General features: G+C 47.3%; 1 long non-coding RNA gene across 1 annotated transcript; it reads right to left on the reverse strand.

Annotated features, from left to right (window-relative positions):
• Positions 1–8,092: 8,092 nt before the first annotated feature.
• On the reverse strand, positions 8,093–9,367 carry LOC146059118 (uncharacterized). The gene is made up of 2 exons (XR_014470156.1): positions 9,228–9,367; positions 8,093–8,270 (listed from the first exon to the last, which is right to left on the reverse strand). It is a non-coding gene; the product is annotated as an uncharacterized LOC146059118 (long non-coding RNA).
• Between the last annotated feature and the right edge of the window lie 16,486 nt (positions 9,368–25,853).

Raw genomic sequence — 25,853 nt, forward strand, 5'->3', positions numbered from 1 at the left:
ATAAAGTTGGGGTCCTACTCCACTACTTCTGGTTCTCAACACATATTATGCTTCTGAGCTAACCTGAGGTGAGAGGGGAAGAGCTGAGAGGGGGCAGTAGGAGGTGAGGCAACAGGGAGGGGACAGGGAGAAGATGAGAGGGTGGGGAGAGGAGACCGCTCCCGTTCTCACCACCATCGGCAGATCTACAGGTAATTTGGCCTGCCTACATGAGGTCACTTAATTATTTTCACACTTTAAGCTCCCAATCAACTGCCTGAAGCAATACAATATTGTACCATTCATTTTTATCTGTAACAATTTAATGTTAGTCAGTTTGTATGTGAGAACTGACATCCTTTGTTGACTGTTAAACAGAAACAAAACACGCACCATTTCCCTTCAAAGTGTGGATAGTGGCTTTAAAGTACAAGAAAAAAGTTAATAACAAATACTTACAGCTTTAGGGCGGGATGTTCTTACATGCGCAGCCCAGCTCCGCCATACATCGCCGCCCTTCGCATACATAATTATCGCATATGCTGTAACATATGCTATAATTATAGCAAAGGACAGCTCTTGCAGTTGTGACAAGTGGCCCCTGTGAGTGCGGTCGGTACCACCACGTACCTGAGGGAATGCAGCTCTCTTCACGGCCCTTGTTAGTAGATGGTAGACACTGGAGGCAAGAGATGGGACACACCGGGGAATCCCACCAAGAAAGATGGCAACCACGGTTAGCAGCAATGAGTATTTATTAAAGAAAGATGTTATGCAATTGCTGCAATACCTTCAAAGACTTTATGCAAACAACACATGAATGAAAAAGACATTTAACCATTGCTGTCTGAGTTTAGCAGCCAATGAACACTACAAAAGACAAGGGCAGATCAATACTGTTCATTTATGATTCCTCATCCAAAAAGACAATAACCTTCACATGTCTGTATGTATAATGACATACCATGAGGACCTTAATAAGAAATGACCAAAGAATGTGATTGAAGAAGACACTCTAAGAAAAATGACGTCAGGGAAAAATAGGACTAGCATTCAGCCACGCTACTGTAAATCAATTGCAATACCTCTGAATATTCACCAGATGGCGCTATACCTTACACAAGTGTATTTTAACACTGTAGTCCCAGCTACAATACACAGTCACTGAGTTCAAAGAAAGGTCCCACGAAGATCAATCCTCAGGGGAAGGGTGGTCCCTGTCTGCGTGTGCACACTACTATGAATCTGGCCAGAATGAGTTAACAGTCCCCTGTTTAAAGGGGTACAGGCAAGTCCCCGTTACCTAGGGTGACTCCCTACGGGTGATGCAATGGCCTTCTAAAAGACTTGAAGTAAACAACAACCTCTTGATGAGGGACAAGCGAGCTCCTGTTACCTGGGGCAGCTCCTTTTAATGGATGTGCTAGAATGTTAATAAAGAAGTCCTGCGCTATAATAAACCTTGCGATGGGGTCATGTATCCTGCTGATACTCACTAACCATTCCGTGGCTCCTCACTGGCCTCTCGTTGGCCAGATGTGTGAAACCCCTTCTTGCTTCCCCGGGTATGTGGATCTGCGACTGAAGGTGCAAGGCCCGCCTCAATAAATGGCTGATGCGGAGGCAGCTATAGGACAGTCTCTGCCTAATAAAGGGGAAGCGTAGCGGCCTTCTCCGGGGCCTGTTTCCCTGGGTATAACACACTGTCCCGCTTTTAAGGCTGTATGCAGGGGACAAGGGCATCAGCGGCTTGAATGGGTATGTGGGAAGGCCTTGAGGCTACTTAAAGGGGTTGACGCCCAGTGTATCTGCTGCGTCTGCTACAGATGCCGACTCCGGCCATTAACGATTCTCCTTAATCTCACGCGGTTCCTGACTCCCGCCGTGGCATTTCTCCTCTGCCCAGATCCTGGCCTTCAGCTCCACCACCTGTGACTGCCTCCTGGATCAATGCGCGGTCAGCATCTCCTTCTCCTCCTGGCTTCTACTCAGCGGTGCGGCCCGTCTCTCTCTCCGCCCGCTGTCAATCACCAGCCTGGACTTCGCGATGACGGCCGCTCCTCTCCGTATTGTCTCCGGCTGCACGCTGCTCCTCTTCAAACGCCTGCTGTGCACCACTCTGCAACAACACAGGTTAGTCGCGCTCCGCTTCTCCCTTCTCAGCACGCTTCCTCCTTCACACTGCTCAGCTCTGCAGAACTCCTTCAACTCTGACCTCCTCTTTTCCGCGCTCTCTTAGCCAGCCAATCAGGAGCCAGACATGCTCCTTGCATGTGAAAGGGAGCTGGGGCGCTTGCTGGCCAGATTAACCCCCTCAGTACTGGGCAATGAGAATGGCATCCCTTCAGCAGCATTAGCCACAGTTATTGAGCCCTATGGCGTATGGGCAGCTTAGGGGCACCACTGTAGTGGGGTGCCACACATTAATCGGGACTCGGCGGCTCCACCTCCCACCCTTACTGCTGCTCCGGCGGGGGTCTGGCTCTCCTCCTCCCTGCACCCATAAGAGGATCATAGTGCAAGGAGGACGAGGTCACAGGTCCAGGCAGCACAGCTCTGTGCTGCCCAGACACAGGTGAGGGGGGGGGGCAGTGCGGGGCGGCGGGGGTTCTTTGTGGGGCAGCAGGGGATCGCGTTAGAAGCCCATAGGCTTCTATTGGGCATCACCAGATTTTAAGGTACTTATGTATTATCTGGGCGCCCAATTTTTTCATTGCATGCCACTACTTTAGGCATGTGATGCAATGCGATTTTTCATTGTAAAGACCCGATTTTTAATTGTATAGTCAACCATGGGTGATTTCATACCCCCACTATCCAACTATGCATGGAGTTGATTTTACATAGTGTGGCGAGCGTAACGAGCCACCGAGCCCGAAGTGTGGCGAGGGGACGTGGATTACTTTACATGTATTCTGCTTCCCCTCACGGGGCTCGCTACGCTCGCCACGCTTCAGGCTCGGTGGCTCTCTGCGCTCGCCACACTATATAAAATCAACTCCATGCATAGTTGGATAGTGGGGGTATGAAATCACATATGGGTGACTACACAATTGAAAATCGGGTCTTTACAATGAAAAATCGCGTCGCATGAATTGAATGCCACTATATTGCATGCGATGCAATGAAAAAATCGGACGCCCAGATATTACATACGTACCGATTTTTATAGCGATGCCCCCGTCGTGGTAACCCAGCGGGGGATGCTTAGAGCATCCCAAAATGCGATAAAAACCCTGATAAACAGGGTCTTTACCACATTTTTAGTTTAGAGAATCTCCCCCTATATCTACCTCTGCAATGGAACTATCCCTAAATACAGCCTAACCCTAAAATTATTAAAATAGGAAGTTTGGTCCCTTATTGTTGAATCCTTTTCACTTAAGCAGGTTGGGCAGCAGTGGAGCATGGGATTGCAGGTTGGGTCTGGAGCTGGCATATAAATTAAACTGTGGCTTTAAAAAGTAAGCTCCTTCCCCTACCAGTACTTTAAGAGAGTCCGCTAAGGAGTAGCAGTAACCAAGAGAAATTTGTTAGAATAAAACCAACCACTAGTGAAAAAAACTAATAAGAACAAAAACTTTTCTTTACTGAGCCTCGTGCAAGTTTTTTGTTCTTTTGTCTTTGATGTAAGTTCCTTCCTTTCATACACTAAGGGGTAATTTTAGCCCTATTTCTAAGCGATCTGTTTAGATCCCTTAGATATTACGCATGGATCGCTCTGTATGTATGCCCCAAGCATTGGCGATGCTCAACACCACGCCTCTCCATCACCTGACTAGATCTTGGCTACATGTAGTCAAGATCTGGTCAGATTGCCAGTGTTCTCTCCATCACTGGTGCATAGTAATGGTGCCCATACACGCACCAATCCCGTCGGTGCGATGTGTGCTAAGAGGTGCGCGCTCCCGCGGCACCTCATCGCACAGTACAAAAAGTATGTGCTGCACATACTTTTTGTACTAGCTTTTTATCGCATTGCATCGTATTGCATGCACAACGCATGCACAAGGCATACAATGCGATGCGATGTGTGCTAGTTAAGCACAGAACGCACTCCGGGATCGAAGCGTGTATTGGTGCCTTATGTGTGCTGAGCAATCTGTGCTAAACTACACTCAGTACGGGGCTAAAGTCCCGTGTAAGAAAGGGACTTACAGCAATGGTTCAAGGCAGCCCACTAAAATGTGCACTATCTTTGGCATTATGGGGGTGCAGGAGGGGTTTACTTTTTAAAGCAACAGTTTAGTTAAAGTGCCAGTACCAACCCCAACCTGCAATCCCATAGTCCAATATTGTAGAGCCATGCTACATCCGGGCTAAGTAAAATGATTGGGAAGACTTCTGCCACATGGCCTTTTTTGTTACCGCTATGTATGAACATTACAGTGCACAAGTGAGAGCTAAAGCAGAACCTTAAAGGTGGAAGCAAACAAGAGCAGAACACGGCTTTATACAGTAGGTTGGTATAAGAAAATACCAAGAATGTAAATAAAAAAAACTTTCAATTTAGAAAAGGAACAATTCCAAGTCAAGTGATGCAATGCAAATTGCTTTACCATTCATTTTACTCATATTTTCTGCACACAGTTACTACAATAAGTATCTAAATTAAATACTTGTATATATTTTAAAATCTCAGTTTGTGGCATAAAATGGTTTTAAAATGTAAAACATCTAGACATTTTGACACACAAGAGCATTCAAAAATGTAATTTTCTCAGCCCAGGAGGGGAATATGAAATCAAATACAGGTTGAGTATCCCGTATCCGTATATCCAAAAACCAAAATATTCCAAAAACCATGGTGTCCACGGCAGGCTTCAGAGCCCTCTTCAGTGGCATCTCCGGTCCCAGGGGTGCATTGCGCGAGTACACGGGTGACATCACAACACCTGAAAACTTACGCAATGCACCCCTGGGACCGATAAAAAGTATCCTGAAGGCCACCGTGGAAGCCGGGGGACACAGTGGATGCCAGGGGGACCATCGAGGCCGTAATAAGATCTCTTCATGTTACACTCTCCAAATTCTAGCCATACTGTTTGATATTTGCATACATTGTGGTTGGCCTACTGGAACATTAACATGTACATTTCCTGTGCATCATGTGGTGTTTAATATCATCTACTTTCAATTATAATGCTTTTTACTTATTGTTTATATGTTATTTCTATGTTACATCGTTACCCTAACCCCATCTAATTTTTATCCCCCCCCCCCTTGATATTTTTGTGTGTGTATCTTAAAGCTTTAATAGAAACTATTATTACAAAATTAAATAAAATATTCTAAAAGCTGGAAAAAACCCTTATCTAAAATGCTTGTATGTACTCAACCTGTAATATTTATTTATATATATATATATATATATATATATATATTTATTTAAAGGACATAACATTCTTTAACTGAATCTACCACTGAAGAATAAAGAAGTCAGCATTTCAAGGTCACATTCTCAAACCTTTAAAAACACGCACACACAAAAATAAGCAGCTCAGTGATTTGGATACGTGGAAAGGATGGCGGCTGCAACTTATCAGATAATAGTGATCAGGTATCTTGTATAGTCTACCTTTTGCAAAGTTGGCATCTTATCGCTCTGGAGCAGTGGCGTGACTATGGTGTGGCAGCCCCAGCTGTGGCTTGGGGGAGCCAGTGGTCTCAGGGCGCACTGAATAATACCTGCTGTCCTATATGAATACACAGTTTAGTATCACTCAGTAGTAGTGGGTGGTGGTGGCTGTGTACTGTAGCTGCATACTATAGGTGACAGCCCAACCCCCCTCCCCAGTCCCCTCGCCTCCTCTGCACCTGGAGGCGGCCAGTGTCATTACCCGCACACACTTCCGCTAGTATCCCTGGTCGGTCCTTGGAAGTGAAGTCCGGTGGCAGAAGGCTACAGTACTGTATCTCAGTGGATGGGATGTCCTCCGTATGCCGCCGTATGGGCGCACGTCAGTCCTGGGGAGCTGCAGCAGTACACATGGTGGCGCGCGGTGGCCCAGGTAACCAGTCTGCATCATTGTCATGTTTTACTAAAGAAAGGGGGGTGGGGGGGCGCCAGATTTTTTTTGGCAGGGGAAACTAAGTTTATAGTTACGCCACTGCTCTGGAGAGAATGACATCAGTCTTTACAGTTTTTATTGTGTTCTATATTCAGGTCTCAGAACCCTTGTATTCTATTTCATGTGTACCCCTGTTCCAGACATAGGGCGGGATTCACTAATAACACCCGCTGTACATCGCCGGCATTCGCATTGTTAATAATCGCATATGCATTAACATATGCGATTATTAACGCCAAAGCGAAGGCCGGCGATGTGCAGCGGGTTCCCTCCTCCCTCCCTGCACCCTTACCCACTGTGTGGGTGCTCCTTTCCTCCTCCCTGCACTCGGAAGAGGTGCAGGGAGGAGGAGGTTACTGGTCCAGGCAGCACAGCAGAAGGCTGCCCGGACACAGGTGAGGGGGGTGCGGCATTGATCGGCAGGGGGCGGGGGACGCGAAGGGAAGCCCATAGGCTTCCATGGGGTTACGCCATCTAGAACTGGCGTAACCCCCCGCAGTGAAGCCCCGGCGGTGGGGCTTTGCTGCATATGAAAATGCGTTAAAAACCCCGAAAACAGGGTTTTTACCGCATTTTCAGTTTGTTGAATCTCGCCCATAGTGATTAAGGCTGAAAAAAGATGTTAGTCCATCAAGTTCAACTATCTAACTTGTAACTACTGAATTAAAGTAAGTCATATCTATGGGATTCCCTTAGTGGCCAGAAATGCATCCAGTTTTTATTTTAATTCATTAACAGTAGTTGCTGTAATCACTCCCAATTTACTGCTCTAATAGTGAAGAATCCTCTTCTTAATTCAGTACGGAATTTATTTTCCTCGAGCCTCAGTACATGCCAGTGTGTTCTAAGTATAGGCCTGTTAGTGAACAATTCATCTCCCAGTTCAATATGATTCCCAATCCTGTATTTGAACATACTAATCATATCACCTCTCAATCTCCGTTTCTCTAGTGAAAACATATTCAGCCTAGTTAACCTATCTTTGTATTCTAGTGATTCAAGACATTTTACTAACTCAGTTGCCCTTCTCTGTACCTATTCCAATTCATTTATGTCCTTTTTAAGGTGCGGTCCCCAGAACTGAACACAATATTATATAATAAGTGTGGTCTCACCAATGTCTTGTAAAGAGGCACTATCACCTTGGCATCCCTTGAATCCATACTTTTAATGCATGCCAGTGTCCGGTTTGCTTTTACTGCTGCACTTGAGCAGTGTGAACTATTACCCAATGTTTCATCTATGATGACCCCCAAGTCCTTCTCTACAGCAGAATTCCCTATAATAACTTAATTTAGCCTATAGGTAGCTTGTTCATTTTTGTTCCCATAATTACGTTACATTTTTCAACTTTAAACTGCATTTTCCACCTTTCCGCCCACCGTTCCAGTTTATTTAAGTCACTTTGTAGTGTTTCCACATCCTCTCCTGAGTTAATTTCCTTACTCAATTTTGTGTCATCTGCAAATATTGCAATGTTACACACTATGGCCCTTATTCAGATCGGTGCGGATATTCCCGCATTCTTACGGAGCAGTCCGCACGCCACGGTGTTTTGCCGCGTGCGGCAATCGTCCGTAGAAACGCCCACGTGTCCTCCGCATTCGGACGGACTCACTCTTTAAGAACAGGGCGTGTTTACGGACGACATACAAACCATGCGTGTGCGGGAGAAACACTCCGATTCTGCACGGTATTACAGAGTATTACAGAGTATGCTCGGAAATACCGCATCCGACCGGGAGCCAAGCGGTGCTACCGCCCGTAAGCGGAGTATTTACGCCAAACAACCCACTATTAAGTATCTTCTGCAAGACATCACATGACCCACTTATTCAATTACCTATCCTCATAAAAAACTGCTTATTTGGAATTGGAATCAATTAGATGCCAATATATCCTTACAAGCATGCCTAACACATGCATTGCACACATTAACCCTTACAGCAATTTAAGTGCAATGGTTTGTATTAGACCCTGTGTAAAAGATTATAAACAATCTACACATATACTGTTTAATGTGCAAAGAAAACCAACAACTGTGAACTTGCATAAACAATTTATTAGAAAACACAATGAACATATAAATAAAAAAATATCAAATAATAAATTAAATCAGCAGATCTCTGAGGTCCTGCAGGTCGGCTAGCAGGAGCCTCAAGTGGTGCTCCGCCCGCAGGAGGGCCCCACGCACCCCCTCATCTGCCGGTGTGGTGTCATCTGTGGGCATGTCAAAGGGGCAAAAATTAGTCATGTTATTCATGCATACATTTCACATACTGCGACATAAATTCCACAAATGCTAGGTGACATGTGTGTGTATATATATATATATATATATATATATATATATCTATCTATGTAGAGAGATAGAGACACACATAGATAAATAGATATGACACATACATATATACATACATGCAAACTTATTTACTACATACTGTCTTTTTTTGCCTCTACCCTTTACTCTGCAGAAGACATAACAGTCATAGTGTTTCTTCTCAGTCACAACCCACCCATGACTAACCAATGACAAGCATGTCATGGCCTCCGTCAATAAGAACTTGTCACAATCTGCTCAGTCTAAGTTCAGTGATGGTTCGTGGCATGGGAGTTATGCAAATGTCAGGAATGCACAGTACACATCCTCAAAATCATAATTCTGTCTAAACCAACCTACAATTCTGTGACGGCAAAAAAACAATCTGAACTACAGGGGGTGTTTAGGTAGAGGAGGCTCCTGGGACACTGGCAACTTCTGACTCCATTCCAAGGTAGGCCGGCCCATACTCCATTTATAGCATACATCCTAGAGTTTATAAATAACATTCACCAACAATATAGATTCCACTATTTGATGGGTCATAATCTACGATTGCAGCAGGTGAATTTAATCCACAAATGATCCACTCATCCCTTTACTCCAGGATCCTGTTTAACTACAACGGTTATGTGGCAGTCAAAATGGAGCTCCAACCCATCCCACAAACCTGTGTAATTGAGAGGTGTCCTGGATGAAAGGGATGCCTTGGACACCCCATCTAACCCGTACCTGTATCTGTAGCTACCCACTTTGGGGTCTATATGAATAGTATTGGAACAAAATTTTTAATCACCAGTGCTACATAACAAATACCAGTACAACTACTTCATGAATGATGCATTATGTAAACATACCGATCTGCTGGGACTCCGGGGCTTGGCACGCCTCCTCCCCCTCTGAATCTGACTCCTCTGGGGCAACCGTGGCCTCCTCAGCCCCCTCCTCCGCCAGCTCCTCTGCCACCATCACCACGTCCACCTCCTCCGCCACAAGCACCTCCTCCTCCACCTCCTCCTCCTCCTCCTCCACCTCCTCCTCCTCCACCTCCTCCTCCACCACCACCACCTCCTCCTCCACCTCCTCCTCCGCCACCAACACCTCCTCCTCTTCCACCTCCTCCACCACCACCTCCTCAGGCACCTCCTCCTCCTCCACCACCTCCTCCACCATCTCCTCCACCATCTCCTCCTCCTCCACTTCCTCCTCCTCCACCCTTGCCGCCACCTCCTCCTCTGGGTGTTGGGCCTCCTCCTGGGCCAGGGCTGCCTCGGCCTCTTCACGGGCCTGTCGGCCTCGGGCTCGTGCTGTGTGGTAGAAAAAAAAATCATGGTCAATGTCGGGTCATTGGGGCACATGTATTAATCCATAACAAGACATACATGGAAGGGTGATAATGATGGCAAACGATGCAGGCAAGTAGCTCCTTACTGTTAATGGACTCAAAAATGTGACATTTAAATTATTATGTGATTGTTAGTAATTTGTTCAAACATTACAACCCTGGCATTTATCAATGTGTAACACATATTAGATCTGGCACATTGTATGCATCAGAATCCTCAATGCTATGTCATTACATATAAAAGCCACATGACTGCATGTTAACCAGGAAGAAGCACACATAACAGTCTATGGACTTTTAAACCCATGGACACCCACTTATCATGAGACACATGTTATTGTTTATATATGCTATGTTGTAAGTGCGAAATTTCATAGCTAAAATACTCACATTCAGCAATTTCGCCCCTGATTTGCTGCAATAGCTGGGGCTAGCGCCTGCGGAGGTCCGACCACCGCCTCTCGAGCTGCCCGAGGGACCTCCGCACCCGAGTGCGGGCGTAAATACGGCGCCCTGCCGCAGCATAGGCCCTCCGCTTATGGCGGTTAGTTATAAAGGGCCCCGCACGGCCCAGCCTTGTCTCCATGACGGAGACCAGAACCCTCAGCTCCGCATGTGTAAAGGGGTCTGCCCTTCGTGTCTCCGCCATGTTAACAATGGCATCTATCAACCAATCAGGTGGTGGCATTGGTTGATCACAGTTATTTGTGTTAATAACTTTATTGTTCATCTTTACATGAACAGCGTCTCTGCGCCAACACAAATGGTGACAAATTCGCATGCCTTAAAAACAGTAGTGCTGATGTATGGCAATGAACAAATCTGATATATATAAAACACAGTGTGTATGCACTTAGCAAATCCAATGACGCCTCGCTCCGCCAAGCAACGCGTGCTATAGCTTAGCAACGCATAGCTGTAGTTAGCATTACTTACTCTATGCATCTATGTGTATGCGTACATTTATGTGTCAAAGACACATACACATACTTGCAGGTATCCTGAGACCAGCATTATACACCAGCCCTGCCTGCCTGCCTGCCTGCCTGCCTGCCTGCTCCTTGAAATGTTGAAACATGTGAATAAATTCAAATATCATATATATATATATATATATATATATATATATATATATATATATATATATATATATATCTGCAAACAAATCATACATCAACACAGGAAAAAATCCCCAACACATTAGAGAATAAATCAATGTACTCACCAGTCATCAGGGATAGTATCAACTACAATAATGAAGATATAACAAACACATAAGATCCCTTGTACAAGGTATAATAATTATCACCTATATTGAACTTCCCCCAAAACTAAGCACATATGATAAATATCTCCTATTTCTTTGCCATTAGGAGGGCAGGCTGGCTAATTTTAGTTTTGTAACACTGACAACTAACACACTGTACTTATTTGAAGGGCTGATTTTGACTAAAATTGGTGTGTTCTGTCAACTCGATAACATGTACCTGAAGTATCTTTGCGCCACAGAGTCCCGCAGCTGGTATCCCCTCCGGCATTCAGGGGCGCGGGATGGGCGCATGGGCGGATCTTGCGGCTCAGATGGTACCTCCCACTCATCAAAGGGTATCTCACGCCGCACAGCAATGTTGTGGAAAAATATACACAGGCCCACGATCCTCGACACCATTTGAGGCGCATATTGTAAGTCACCACCAGTGCGGTGGAGCACTCTAAATCGACCTTTTAAAAGGCCAATTGAGCGCTCCACCACTTGCCTGGTGGCAACATGCGCCCGATTGAATGCCTCCTGTGGGCCCGGTGCTGGGTAGCTGTACGGCGTAAGTAGCCAGGGCGTACATGGGTAACCGGAGTCACCCAGAACCCACGCATCACGGCCTTCCAGCTCTTGGAGTCTTTGCCATATCCCGGTTTGTCGGATGACATGAGAGTCATGGGCACTTCCGGGAAACTTCGAGTTGAAGGCGAGAATTTCCATGGATGGGCCACATACCACCATCACGTTCAGTGAGTGGAACAATTTGCGGTTCCTATATATCTTCTCACTTCGAGATGGAGGCACAAATGGTACATGGGTGCCATCCACAGCCCCTATCACATTAGGGAAGCCAGCAATTTGATGGAAGGCCTGCTGGCTTCTGCGCAGGGTCTCGGTGGCAAATGTCATGGCCATGAAGTGCCCCTTGCGCCTGAACATGGCCGACGTCACACGCCTCAGGATTCGGCAGAAGGCCGGCTGAGATATTCCAGCAAGTACTGCCACTACTTGTTGGAATGATCCTGAGGCGCAGAAATGCAACACCGCCAGCAGCTGTGTGTGAGGCGGAATTGCTGTCGTGATCCCGTGTAGAGGTTCCAGATCGCTCTGAATTAAGGTGAGCAGATCCAGAATGACATGTGGCGGTAACCGGTACCTAGTAAGTACCTCATCATCGGGCATAGCAAACAGAGTCACCCGTGTGCGATAGATTCTAGCACGTCCTGGCCTCCTTGGCCGACGAGTGGGGAGAGCCGCAAGTGCCCTTAGCCTCCTCTCCATGTAGCGCATCATTGCTTCAGCAACCTATAAAGAAATGAACATAAATACTGATGCACCTATGCACATAATGGCCATATCCCACTACAAATAGATTTGTAGCCTTCAATACGTACAATAGATGGCCGCCCCGTGAAATCCCTCAGATCCATTTGACTCTATAATGATGACACAATAATATGAACTCAATACACACCGTCCCAAACACTCAGATAAAGGTGTCAGCATTTTTTGCCGACATCATGTACTATGAGACATTTCATCTATTGCTGGGACATGTTGTCCTGCAATAGATGAACCCACACAGGTTTAAGACCTGTGAGTGAAATAGTGAACATGTGACATGTTGCAATAATGCTACACGCACTTTGCTGACCCAACAATCTGTAGTCAGTGAGGCAATGGTGCATACATTCATACACTTACATTGTTAATGGATATCATATCTACAAGGAGCATGGAAGAGCTTACCTTAGACCCTGACAAGTCCAGATCTGGAGACAAATGATTCTAGCAGCAAGTCACTATTTATAGGCCTCTCACATGTGTGGTCTATAATAGTAGAGATGAGTATTGCATGACTTGTGGCCTGGATTATCTAAGGGATTGGGCTACTTTTAGCTTGCAATCAAACGTCACAATACCACAGTAGTCATGACTCAAATGTCATGTCATGCTAGCAAATAGCATGTGTATTGTGCAATAGTCACAGGTGTATCAGAAGATTCTATGCAATGTTAGCATTGGTGCCCAGTATTTCATGTAGAACTTTCGCCAGGTTTTACACAATGGAATTTCCGCCACCGTATGCGGCGCGAAAAAACAGCGACGTACGCTCACGCACGGAACGCAGCTGCCGCTGATGTCCGCCAAACAGGATACACAAACAGTATATAAAGGTGTATTAGAAGGTGACCATGTTGTTGCTAACATGTCTGGATCACAACCAGAGGTGGACCCAGATCTGCAGCAACTATTTGACCAGATGGACTCCAGCACCACCTATGTGCCACTGCACATGCGGGCAGTGGGTAATGAGGAGGCTGCTGGCCCTTCTACAGCAGGGCAACCTGCACCTGACCATTCTACAGCAGGGCAACCTACACCTGGCCCTTCTGCAGCAGGCCAACCTGCAGCTGGCTCATATGCACCATCAGCAGAATTGATTGGAACACAACCGGGGACTTCACAAGGTAGTACCATGGCCAGCACTTCAAGTGCAGCGACACGTGACAGGGGGCGTGGCCAAGGACGTGGCAAGGGGAGAGCCAGGGCAACAGAGGAACCACCCAAAAAAAATAAGGCATATGAAGCACAGGAGCTTGCCATCCTGGTTCCCCGAGCACGTGATTGGATTGAGTGTCCATCGGAGAAGCTGACACACACACGCAGATGGAAGATTTGGGAACAGATAACGGCAGAGATTAATGAAGTAGCGCCACAAGTTCGTGAGACGGACCATGTGAAGAAGAGGCAAGTTGTTTTGTGATACATGTGCCCAGTAATAGCCAAGTAATGATTGAATTGATGCTTAGATGGATTTTGCAAATGGCCCGTGAGGTTGTTACGATACACATACATTATTGCCATGTTATTTCGGTGAGAGTTAGAGTAGGGTGATTGTGAATGTGTATTGTAACGGTGGATATCATAGTTGCATGTAATATTATCTTTCGGACATTAATCACATGTCGTAATATGTAGCACAGAGCAATGGCTGCAACAGCTAACATCTGGAGTGACATGTATTAATATGTCAACTTACATTGCAGGTGGCAGGACTTCAAAACCAACCTGAAGAGGAAGATGACCAAGCGGTGGGAACACAGCCAGACATCTGGGGCCAGGCCCATGCCATCAGGGCTAGAGCTCACCCCCCTGGAGTTGATGGCCGAGAGCTGTATATCAGTTGAGGAGATCAGGGGGGTGAGCACGATGGATAGCGAGGCCCCAGCTGAAGTGTTTGCGTCTTTTCTGGAAGGTAAATATTGGTCATGCCATAAACTTGTGCAAGTAATTATCTTAGAATGTCTCCTAATTGTGTTTATCTTTTTCCACAGACACCCCACCGCTTGGTGACGACTCTGCTCAGGAGGTGGAGGAGTCCGTGCCACCTGGCCCCAGTGGTAGGCCTGTGCAGCAGCAGCCGCCATCGGCCCAAGCCGATTTGGCCGCCTTGGCCCAGATGCTTGGGGACATCAACCAGCAGGGAGACTTGGCATCAGAACGGATGCATAGGACCGAGGAGATCCTGGCGAGCTTGGTCAGCACCCAGCAGGCCATCGCTGCGAGCATGCAGGCCATGGCTGAGTCACATCAGGCCATGGCTGCAAGTGCTCAGGTGCTGGCCGAGCAAGCCACCCGCCAAAATGATCTCCTCCTCCACCATAATGAGCTTATGGTGGAGCTGGTTACCAGCAACAGGGTCCTAATGTCATCCGTTTCTGGTGCATTACCACCGGCAACACTCCCTGCTGGCAGGAGGGGTAGACCAGCCAACCCCTCAACATCATCTGCTCCACCTGCCCCAGCATCTGGCCGTCCCCGAAGAGCTGCTGCACAGGCCAAGGAGCCTACCAAGGCCAAACGTGGTCGCAAATGAACTTGTGGCTGCATTAATCTCCACCGTTATGTGGTCCCAAATCTTCCATTGTGCTGTGTGTGTCAGCTTCTTGTGTCCAATCACGTGCTGAGGGTAACCAGATGAGCCCTTGCTTCATATGTCCTTTTTGGTTCCCCTGTTGCCCTCTTTTGCCTGCCATTAGTGTCAGCTGTACTTGAAGTGATGGCCATGGTACTATCTTGTGAAGTCCCCGGTTGTGTTCCAAATGATTCTGCTGATGGTGCATATGAGCCAGCTGCAGGTTGGCCTGCTGCAGAAGGGCCAGGTGTAGGTTGCCCTGCTGTAGAATGGTCAGGTGCAGGTTGCCCTGCTGTAGAAGGGCCAGCAGCATCCTCATTTCCCACTGGCTGCATGTGCAGTGGCTCATAGGAGGTGCTGGAGTCCATCTGTGTGCAATTATATTTGTTTTGTATTATTATTTATTTTGCTACATTCCTGCCATGTTGTTTCTTTTTTGTATTTTGTATTTTTTGGTCATTGCATCACAGTGGCATTGACTGTGACATGTATACAAATAAATTTGTTTACTTTACCCAAAAATGTGTGGTTTCATGAGTACATGTCGAATACACATGTGTATTGATAGTATTAATATTCAGTCATGTCCATTGTTAGCAGTTTTTAAGTGTGGGACAAGTACAGCATATGTGGGGGATTACTAAGGTTTCCTTGAAGCAGCAATGGTTTCAATTAAAGCACTGACAAGCGGCCTATTAGTGAGTAATGAGTAAAGGAGTCGATTCTATTGGGTTCAGGTGTTAATGCTTGTAGTCATTAGGCGTACGTTCGCCTACCGCATGAACGAGTGGTGTCCGCAAAGCAATAGTACACTTGTGGACACCGCACATTTCTGCCCTTTTTGATCGCGTGCATTCGGAGTGCTATCCGAATGTACGCCCCCCAACATAAGTGTACTCCCCCGTATCCGCCCATGTTTCCGCCCCGTTTTGCCCACTTTGAAACTACGCCCATGTGTCATTCCGCATGACGCCCATAATACGCCCATATTTCCCGACTGATTGCGGGGAACAGTTTTGGACGGGATTTGGCCGAACTGGTACGGAGTCAAGGCGTGGCACATGCGCGTGGCGTTCTCCACGCATGCGCAGACGCCGAAAAGACGCGATCCGAAAGTATGCGGTAAAGTCCGCGTCAATCAGAATAAGGGCCTATGTTACTTTCAATATCATTAATAAATATATTAAACAAGATGGGTCCCAATATTGAACCTTTGCGGGACTCCACTTTGGACCTTACCCCAACTGGAATATTTACCACCACTCTCTATCCCCGATTGTGCAACCAGTTTTTAATCCAATTACAAATTTTATCCCCAACCCTAAATTACCTAGTTTCATTAATAACATTTTATGAGGCACCGTGTCAAAAGCTTTAGAGAAATCAAGCAGTATTACATCAAAAGATTTCCCTAAGTCCAGCCCCCTACTGACTTCTTCATAGAAGCTAATTAAAAGAGTCTGACATGATCTATCTACTGGGGATACAGTCACTATATTGTTACCAAGTAAAGTGCACCTCAAGTATAAACACTTCTCATTAATTTACTAATCTGCTAAGTACAGATGGAGCGGGCCTTATTCTTGCTGGCGAGCCAGCAACACGGCGGCTCCATCTGACTGAGACGCGCGTGCGTCCCCCACGCACGCGCGTTTCAGTATCCGGGCGGCCGAGCGGCGAGGCGGACGCAATACTGTCCGCCTCCTGCTCGAGGGTGGCTGGGGGGACCCGGGGAGGCTGCGGGGGGGTGCGGTCGCCCGGGGTGGGCACCGGGCGACCGAGGGCAGCACCGTCGGAAGGGGACGCGCGCGCACCTCGTGCGCGCGCGTCCCCTTCCGACACACAGATGGCGGCGGGGGCAGGGGATGGCGACGCCATCGCCATCCCCTGCAAAGATGAATCCCGCTACATCTGTAATATACACCCAACGAGAATTTATACCACTCATGTGTGCTCACAGGTTTTAGGACTCAGGACCTTATGCAGAGATGGACGCAGATCGCTCATCTTTGGATGCAGCTGCTGAGAGATAATGTGCTAATGCAGCAGTAGGCATCTTTTGTAAGTACATGCCCCCTGCTGGCTTCTCTGACCCACTGCAGCACCGGATCACTCTGAGTGAACATTGGTCACCTGAGTAACCCTCAGGCATATTTACATAGTTGGGGGGCAGTGAGGTTGCATCGGAAGACACAGACACTGGCCTGGGCCGACATGACACCTCTTTTGAGAACGTTGTCTGTTGCTACCCAGGTCCCCAAACAGAGGCAGTGCGGCAATATTCATGTGGCTTAGTAGGCACTGCGTCTGACAATTCAGAACCTAAGCTGCATGTACGTAACACATTGGGGTCAATTCTATTATTTGCAAAGGGTGCTAAATGCTGTTCGGGTGCATTTCCAATGTTTTTAAATGCCGGCAAGAGCACCTGATTTAACACCCTTCTCTGGCCTGAATTTGCTTAAAATTGCTCACAATCCTTTGAAGCTGCAAGCTCTTTAAGGCAAATTCCGTACGCTGTAAAGTACATCAAGTGCCGTGACTATATTCGCGAATCATCTGCGGCTAATAGGAACGGCCCCATTAAATAAATTAGCTCATCATTGAGCAAATTTTTAAACCCCAATATTCTCTGTACCCTTTCAATATTCAATATTCTTTTTCACGTTAAACCAAGATGAAACTTCAAGGGTTTTTCTTAGAATTTTAATTAATTGAAAAATCAAATAACTTGGATTGTTGGATTTAGGGGCAAACCAAAATGAAATGTATATTTAAGAAAATAATCTGTTACATTGAGATAAGAAAGATTCTTACAACACAGGCAGCAAATAGAGATTTTATTTGAACCAAGCCGATCATCTCAGTCAGGGCTTGGAAACTCCATTCTTGGCAGTGAGGAACTCTTTCCAGTAAAAGATTTGCTTTAGGAGGCTTGAATCCAGCCAGTTTCACTAGCACAGCCTTTGCTGGGTACTCCATAAGGAAAGCAGGACTCTGAAACAAATTTTATACCATAAGATCTGGTTAGAAAATCGGTTATGGTATTTCACATCTACAATGTCTAGGTCCACAGTCAAAAGGATGACATGAGTTTTTCATGTTTTTTTTTTGTGTCTGTCGATCACGAGTCCGGATCCCTAGAAAAGCTGCCCATTGTCATTCAATTCACAAATGTGAATTACATTCAGCTGTGAATTATTCAAAGACTGGAAAGCTGAACAATATTAAAAACATCCAGAAAGAAAAGCTATGCATTAAATTCAAAAAGATCTCGGCCAATTCAGCTGGTTATGATCAGGATCGTGGGTGTTTTCTGTCTGAGAATGTGGGTTATTTACAACGCTGACGAATTCTCAGTAATCGTACTTTTGGATGGTGAAATCATTTATATTTGGCTACCGAGTTTACCTCCAGACAAACACGGCTGATCCTGAAGCATCCCACAAATCAGTCAGATCCATGTGATGCTTCTGTGTGTAAAAGTCGTAAAAAGGGGAAAAAAAAAAATGACGTGGCGTCCCCCCTCCTAAACATGACCAGCCCTGGGCTCTTTAAGCCGCTGCTGGTTCCAAAAATTGGTAGAAAGAAATGCATAGAGGTTCCCTGTATTTTCAAAATCTGCACCAGGCTCTTGGACCAATGCTGGTTACAAAAATACAGGGGACAAAAGACACAGGGGCCCCTAGCACCAGACTCCACCAGTGTGACCACTATTAACCTATGTGGTTATCTTCAATGAACTTGGCGGTCATGCTGATTTACCAGTTCCCATTATAGGACTCAATAGTATTGTCAGAACATTGAGTTCTATGGGGAATTTGACAGTCGAAAAGCTGCTTTTTCGACTGTCGAATTGAATACCATGTAGAACTCATAGGTGATTGGCTGAGGGGATTCCCATTGACAAAAGTCAGTGAAATACCCATCATTTACATAGAGGAGTATCATGTGTAAACACATGCTGCTCTTCAGTCCGTATGGTTCCGGATATTGCATTTTACACACAGGTACCTATGGATTCTACAGGACAAGTGGACCAATCTCACGTATCAACATAGTTAAGGATATGTGCAATTAATCTTATACTTTCATGGTGTGCCTCAGTGCTTTTATTTTAGTATTACTTTGGCTGTAGAACTACAAGTGCAAGCAGACTTTTTAATGTCGTGCATGCTGGTACTGTAATTGTTTCTATCCAAGTATCAAAGTATCAGCGGTACTTATATGTTAGCCGGGCGCCCGGCTACGCTATGCTAACAACGTAGCTTTGGCTATGTAATCAACGTAGCCATTGCCGGACGGCCGGCTAATCTCGGCTGTCCAGGGGGGGTTGTGTGGCGGGCGGGGGAGGCAGGGCAGACGGGGGGAGACAAGGGGTGAACTACCTCGTTGGTGGGAGGCGGGGTGGGCGGCGGCGATTCTGCGGCTGCTGGGCGTGCGGCGAACGTCTAGGTGGCGGGAAGCAATGGCGGGGATCTAGCATAGTTACCGCTGGGGGAGCATCACATGGTTTCCCAGCTCCCCCAGCCGCACTACGCTAATAGCATCCATGCCGGAGTGTAATGGCAACCGGGACTGCAGGGAGCCAAGTGGCGGAGCCACATAGGGGACATCGTGGATGGTAAGTATGATGCACTACACACACACATACACACATTACACACACACGTTACACATGCACACACACACAACATGCACTTACACAATCATATGGCCACTATCCACGTCCTAACCCCAGTGTCCACGTGGGCGTGGAGTTAATTTGAGAGAGTGTGGCGAGCGCAGCAAGCCACCGAGCCCGAAGCGTGGTGTGCGCAGCGAGCCCCGCAAGGGGAGGCAGATACGTGGCCCCTCGAGGGGCTCGCTGCGCCTGCCATGCTTCGGGCTCGTGGCTCGCTGTGCTCACCCCACTTTCTAAAATTAGCTCCACGCCCACGTGGGCACTGGGGTTAGGATGTGGATAGTGGCCATATGACCCTTTATGTGTTAGCAGGGCTCCAGTTATGTAATTTGCGTAACTTACGTCATTTGCGTAAGTTACGTAGTTTACGTAGCCAGCATAGTGGTGTATTGGTTTTCTCAATACACCACTACGCAAACTACGTAATGGGCGCCCAACTAACATATAAGTACCCTATCAGCATACTGCGGAGGCTTGATGGAACTTTTAATTCCACACCCAAACCCAATATATTAAGTAATTTTTATACTAACGCTATCAACCAGGGTGGTGGGTGCCCTGGGGGGGGGGGGGGGGGGGGGGGGGTGGAGAGAAAGACACTTATTTGGGGGCATCCATGCTCCCCCAGAGACCCGTCCAGGGCTGACCAGTTGGGGTTGTTAATGACAACCGTGGGACCTACAGATGTAGCGGGTCTTATTGTTGCTGGCGAATCGCCAGCAGCATGTTGCTGGCGATCCGCCAGCAACACGGCGCTCCATCTGACTGAGACGCGCGTGCGTCCCCGCGTCTCAGTATCCGGGCGGCGAGGCGGACGCAATCCTTTCCGCCTCCCGCTTCAGGGGGCTGCGGGGGGCTTCAGGGGGATGCGGGGGGTGCGGGGACCCGGGCGACCGCCGGCAGCACCGTCGGAAGGGGACGCGCGTGCACCTTGTGCGCGCGCGTCCCCTTCCGGCATACAGATGGCGTGGGGCAGGGGATGGCGGCTAGCGTCGCCATCGCCATCCCCTGGATAGATAAGTCCCGCTCCATCTGTACATACAAAATTGTCCCCGGGCTGTGGCATTACATTTTTATAACCTTTTCTTTACACAAAATACAGATGCATCCCATGGATCTGACTGATCCGTTCAGACTTGTGCAAACACGAACGGTGGTCTATTTGCCATTCATATTTTCAGCTGAATAAATGACAAACTTTGCTCATTTGCCAAACTCCCCTTACTGTAAAACCCCAAGACATAATGATGTATTTGGGATTCCAGCATCGGGATATTTAGCAGTGTCAGGCTTCTGGCGCTGTTGCTCCCTCCTCTAGCAATATGAACTAGATACACATATATGTTAAAATAAAATCATGGTACTTGTGTATTATCACAACGCCCATCGCATCGCAAACCATAAGGCATGCGATGCAATGCGACGCGATTGGCACCTGATGGTATACAATTAAAAATTGTATACCATTGTATATGGCATACAATGCCATACAATACGATGCGATTTTAAATTGTATAAGCACCCTAATCGTCGGCGTGGAGTTGATATAGTGTGGCGAGCGCAGCGAGCCACCGAGCCTGAAGCGTGGCAAGCGTAGCGAGCCCTGCAAGGGGACGCGGAATACACGTAAAGTAATACGCGTCCCCTCGCGGGTCTCGCTGCGCTCACCACACTATATAAAATCAACTCCACGCCGACGTGGATAGTGGGGGTATGAAAAGGACAGAGGACGCGTACCGCCGCAAATCGCGGGCTCGCTGCGCTCGCTGTGCTCGCCACGCTTCGGGTTGGTGTTCATACTGGGGGTGGCGTGGGGGTGCATTTAACATTGTAAGCACCCATTAGGGTGCTTATACAATTTAAAATCATATAGGGGGCTTATACAATTTTAAATCGCATCGGTGTGCATTGGGTGTATGGCATGCGATGCGATTAAAAGTCGTACGACTTAATATCGGGGGCGCCGTGACAATACACAAGTACCAAAATCATACATGCAATTCTATGGCAAAAAAGGTCAACTCTACAAATATATGAGAGTATAGTCTAAATACTTTTTATTATGTTTGCTAAAAAAAACCTACTGGTGACATCTGTAGCTAGCACTACTGGGACATCTGTAACTAGCACTACTGGGACATCTGTAACTAGCACTACTGGGACATCTCTAACTATCCCTACTGGGACATCTGTAACTAGCACTACTGGGACATCTGTAACTAGCACTACTAGGGAGAGACGTCTTTAACTAGCACTACTGGGACATCGGTAATTAGCACTACTGGGGACATCTGTAACTAGAACTACTGGGGACATCTGTAACTAGCACTACTGGGACATCTGTAACTAGCCCTACTGGGACATCTGTAACTATCCCTACTGGGATATCTGTAACTAGCACTATTGGGACATCTGTAGCACTATTACGGAGAGACATCTGTAACTAGCACTACTGGGACATCTGTAACTACCACTACTGGGACATCTGTAACTAGCACTACTAGGGAGAGTCAGGGCTTACGGCCGGACTGCGCAGCCTACTGTACTGCCCAGCGGGAATACCGCACTGCATAACACAAGTCATTTGGCAGTCCTGTCAGGCTCATAGTCACGACGCGGCGTGACAGTTGTCACACAGCAAGCGCCACAGGAGGAGCTGGAGAGAGGCACATTAGCCACTGTCCCTTCCTCCTCCCAGCGTGCACCATGACTCTAACTCACTGTATGTCACTTTGAGTGTCATAGAAATAGGTGGTGCCTATGCAAATGCCGCTCAGCTCCCTCCGCCTCTCTCCTAGTCTGCTCTGCTCCACCATCCTGCCCCCTACACCGGTGCCGCTCAGACCAGCTGAAAATGGCATGGCTGTCAGTTCAGCATGTAAACAAATGGCGAAAAATCGGCCCACCTGGCCATCGACCCTTCTGGCATGTGCCAGAAGGGCCAGATGGCCAGTCCGGCCCGGCTACTGGGGACATGATATGTAACTGGCACTAAATATGTGCAAGAAAAGAATTGCTTGGCACACAAATTCAGTGCCTGCGATAGTACACAAACTTAGTTTCATACACAAGTAAAATATATTTGTGTGTATTTCATGTGTTTGATTTGCTTTTACAACATACAAGCAAGATACCTCATTTAACTATAAAAATATTCCAATACAGAATAATCCGTTATCCAAAATGCTTCTTGTCCTGAGCATTTTGGATAAGGGATACTCAACCTGTAATAGAAAATGGGAGAAGATATTAATATCTTGAAACTCTACACTCAGGGGGTTATTCATATCCATTCGGTCCTCTGTGCATTCGCACGGAGGACTGATGGTGCGCGTCTGCGCATGTGCAGGCGCGTTTATGCGCATGTGCAGATGTAGGGTGCGTTCGCCGAGTGCACGCACCCATGGCGGTGTGTGGGGGGCGGAGATGGGAATGCCCAGCATTCCATGGGCGTTCCCATGAAAACACTGGGCGTTCTCATGGTAATGAGGCAGTGACGCAGGTGCGGGGGGGCAGGTAGATGACATCACCGGATGTCAGCTAACCTGCCCATATCCGTGCCAACGTGCACGCATATGTAAGTAACTTAGAAGTCACTTATATATGCGTACACGCACCACATCATTCGATGGTCGGCGACCATCGAAAGATGTGGGCGGTTACCCGAGGCATGCGAAAGGATGTTTATGCAAAACATCCATTCGCAGCACTTTGAGGGGGCGGCGGGTGGGCGTTCATTCACCGTGCGGGGTTTGGTGGACTGGCAAGGCTGCGGGGTGGGGGGGGGGGGTTGCACCATGATAGGGGAACAGGGAGGTTAGCGGTAGCAGGTATATTTTTGCACACCAAAGATGCAAATGTACACGGGGTGTCAGGTGGAAATACTCAGAGGCGTAAATATTCAGGGTGACATACACAGGATTACAGAGGGTGGCATACACACGGGTTGATAGAAGGTGACATCCATGAGGTGACATACAGATGGAGTCCTCCTCATTTAGCCCTTCAATAGGATTAAGTGAGTAATAGGATTATCTGCTAATCCCCTACTGTATTGTTCTATGTATTGTATTTCTGCTGAGAACACCTAAGGAAGAGAGATGAGTGGGGCTCTATCTGTACACACGAGGTGACAGAGGGACAGAGGGCCATACACAGGTGCCCAGACTGATTTATATTTTACACATAACCCCTAACCCTGTAATGATATACACAAATGCATTGCGATTGTGATTATTCCCGCCCACTTGCGACCAGTTTGTGGAAGCGTACACACCATGCGATCTGATGGAGTGCCGAGCACATCGTCACATGCAAATCAAAGCCTACACTGAAATAATACACGTATAGATGTGTCCACATAGATCTAGGCTCCCTGCGTGGTAAAAGGCCCTTCTAGTTACACCATGCCATGCAGTGACTTTATGGTGCCTAGCATCTTTGCTTGCAACTTTTTCCATTACTGTGTGTATTATTCATAAATTGGGAATATGATGCACAAGCAGACACTGATTAACCCCTTGAGTGGTGGGTTTTGCTGGGGCAGGGCAATCCTACCGGTTTGTCCTGCCCCAGCAAAATCCACCACAGAGCATAGCCTCCCTCCCACCTTCCTGTCCGGGAACTCTCCATACTGGACCTCCTCTGCCGTTGCCCCAGCTGTCAGTCACAGCAGTGACCACATGCGGCAGGCTCGGTGGCTCAGGAGGACTCAGGCGCCTGAACTCTTGAGCGCTCCCGAGTCCCCTCGAACATCCCGAGCCTGCCGTCTGCTCCCTGTAAATAATGGTGGTGGGGGCAGCGGCAGGGAAGCTCCGGCGTAGGATCGCGGGAGCAGAGAGGTGAGGGGCAGCGATGGGGGGGGGGGGGGGGGGGGGTGGGGGGGTGACCAGACTGGTGATGCACCAGTGGTGCACAGCTGCAGACCCCACTGGCACGCACCTTGATATTAGTGGTATGCCCGGCCTACCACTCAAGTGGTTAAAATGATATGCAGCATGCCTATATTCTGTGTATGATTATGGCTGTTATCTGCATATAAAAGTTCAAGAGTATTGATGCTTGGTAATAATCTCTGATCTCCAGTAATCCTGATCTATTGCGATCTCCAGTAATCCTGATCTATTGCCGATCTCTAGTATTCCTGATCTATAGCCGATCTCTAGTAATCCTTATCTAATAGTGGGGGTGTGGGACAGTAGGTTCAGCCATTATGATCAACAATTATTTATCTGCCAGATGCATGGGTAGATTACTTGCCGGACAGTCTGTTTCCCTCTGTGCTACCTGCTTTACCCCTCAGACACAGGCGGCATCCTAAGTGTCTGGCAAAGACCACAATTGCAATTCTCTAGGCTATGGAACTGTTAATGTTGGCACAGGAATGAAACAAGAAGCCCACCAGAGCCATCACCGCTCATTCACAGTTGTGTACACATTAACAGACTATACGCAAAATGGGGAACATCGAAGCTCGTCTATTCCTAAGCATGGAGAGTGAAGACTGGACACAGCAGTAGCCACTATGGGCTTGCAGATGTCAGGAGATGCACACCCAGAAAGCGGCCATGACACTCCTGCTTTTTCCCAACCACTGCCCATAAACTCCTTCAAACGATCACTTGTGTCAATCATTTTTCCATGAATTCCTCATTGTGAGTGAGATCGCCGCGGCCCCTTTGGGCATGCGCATTGTGATTGCAGCACATGCGCAGTCTGTTGATAATCGCTCTTTGCGATCATTGATAATAAATTTGAAACCTCAATGTTTAGGAAACAGACTGACATCAATTCAGTGCTCAGAGCGGAGAGTTTCCATCCACTACCGCTTAAGCGTGGACTCCCATATTCTCAGTTATTGCGTGTGGTGAGATTAACTTCTGATAAGAACAAATTACCCGCAGCACTGAGAGAGATGGGCAATGAATTCATGATGAGGGGATACAGCCGACATGAAGTAGAAGATTCGATCAAAAGATGTTTACTACTGGACAGGAATGAATTGCTGGAACAGGGCAAAAAAGACAAATCCCTGAACCGGATGATTTTGCCAACCACCTTTTCGATTGCCTCACCCAAATTAAGAGAGGTCATTTTAAAACACTGGCATATATTGCAAACGGACCCGGTTATGGGTCATTTTTGTCATGACAGGCCACTATTTGCCTATAAGCGAAGTAACAACTTCAAGGATGAAATTACATATTCTGACATCAGTTTTTCTCCTAATAAAATGAACTGGCTTAGTGCAAAACCTGGGGCATTTAGATGCAGTGGC

The sequence above is a fragment of the Crinia signifera genome, chromosome 2 (assembly GCF_055691185.1).
Source record: "Crinia signifera chromosome 2, ASM5569118v1, whole genome shotgun sequence".
Classification (NCBI taxonomy): domain Eukaryota; kingdom Metazoa; phylum Chordata; class Amphibia; order Anura; family Myobatrachidae; genus Crinia; species Crinia signifera.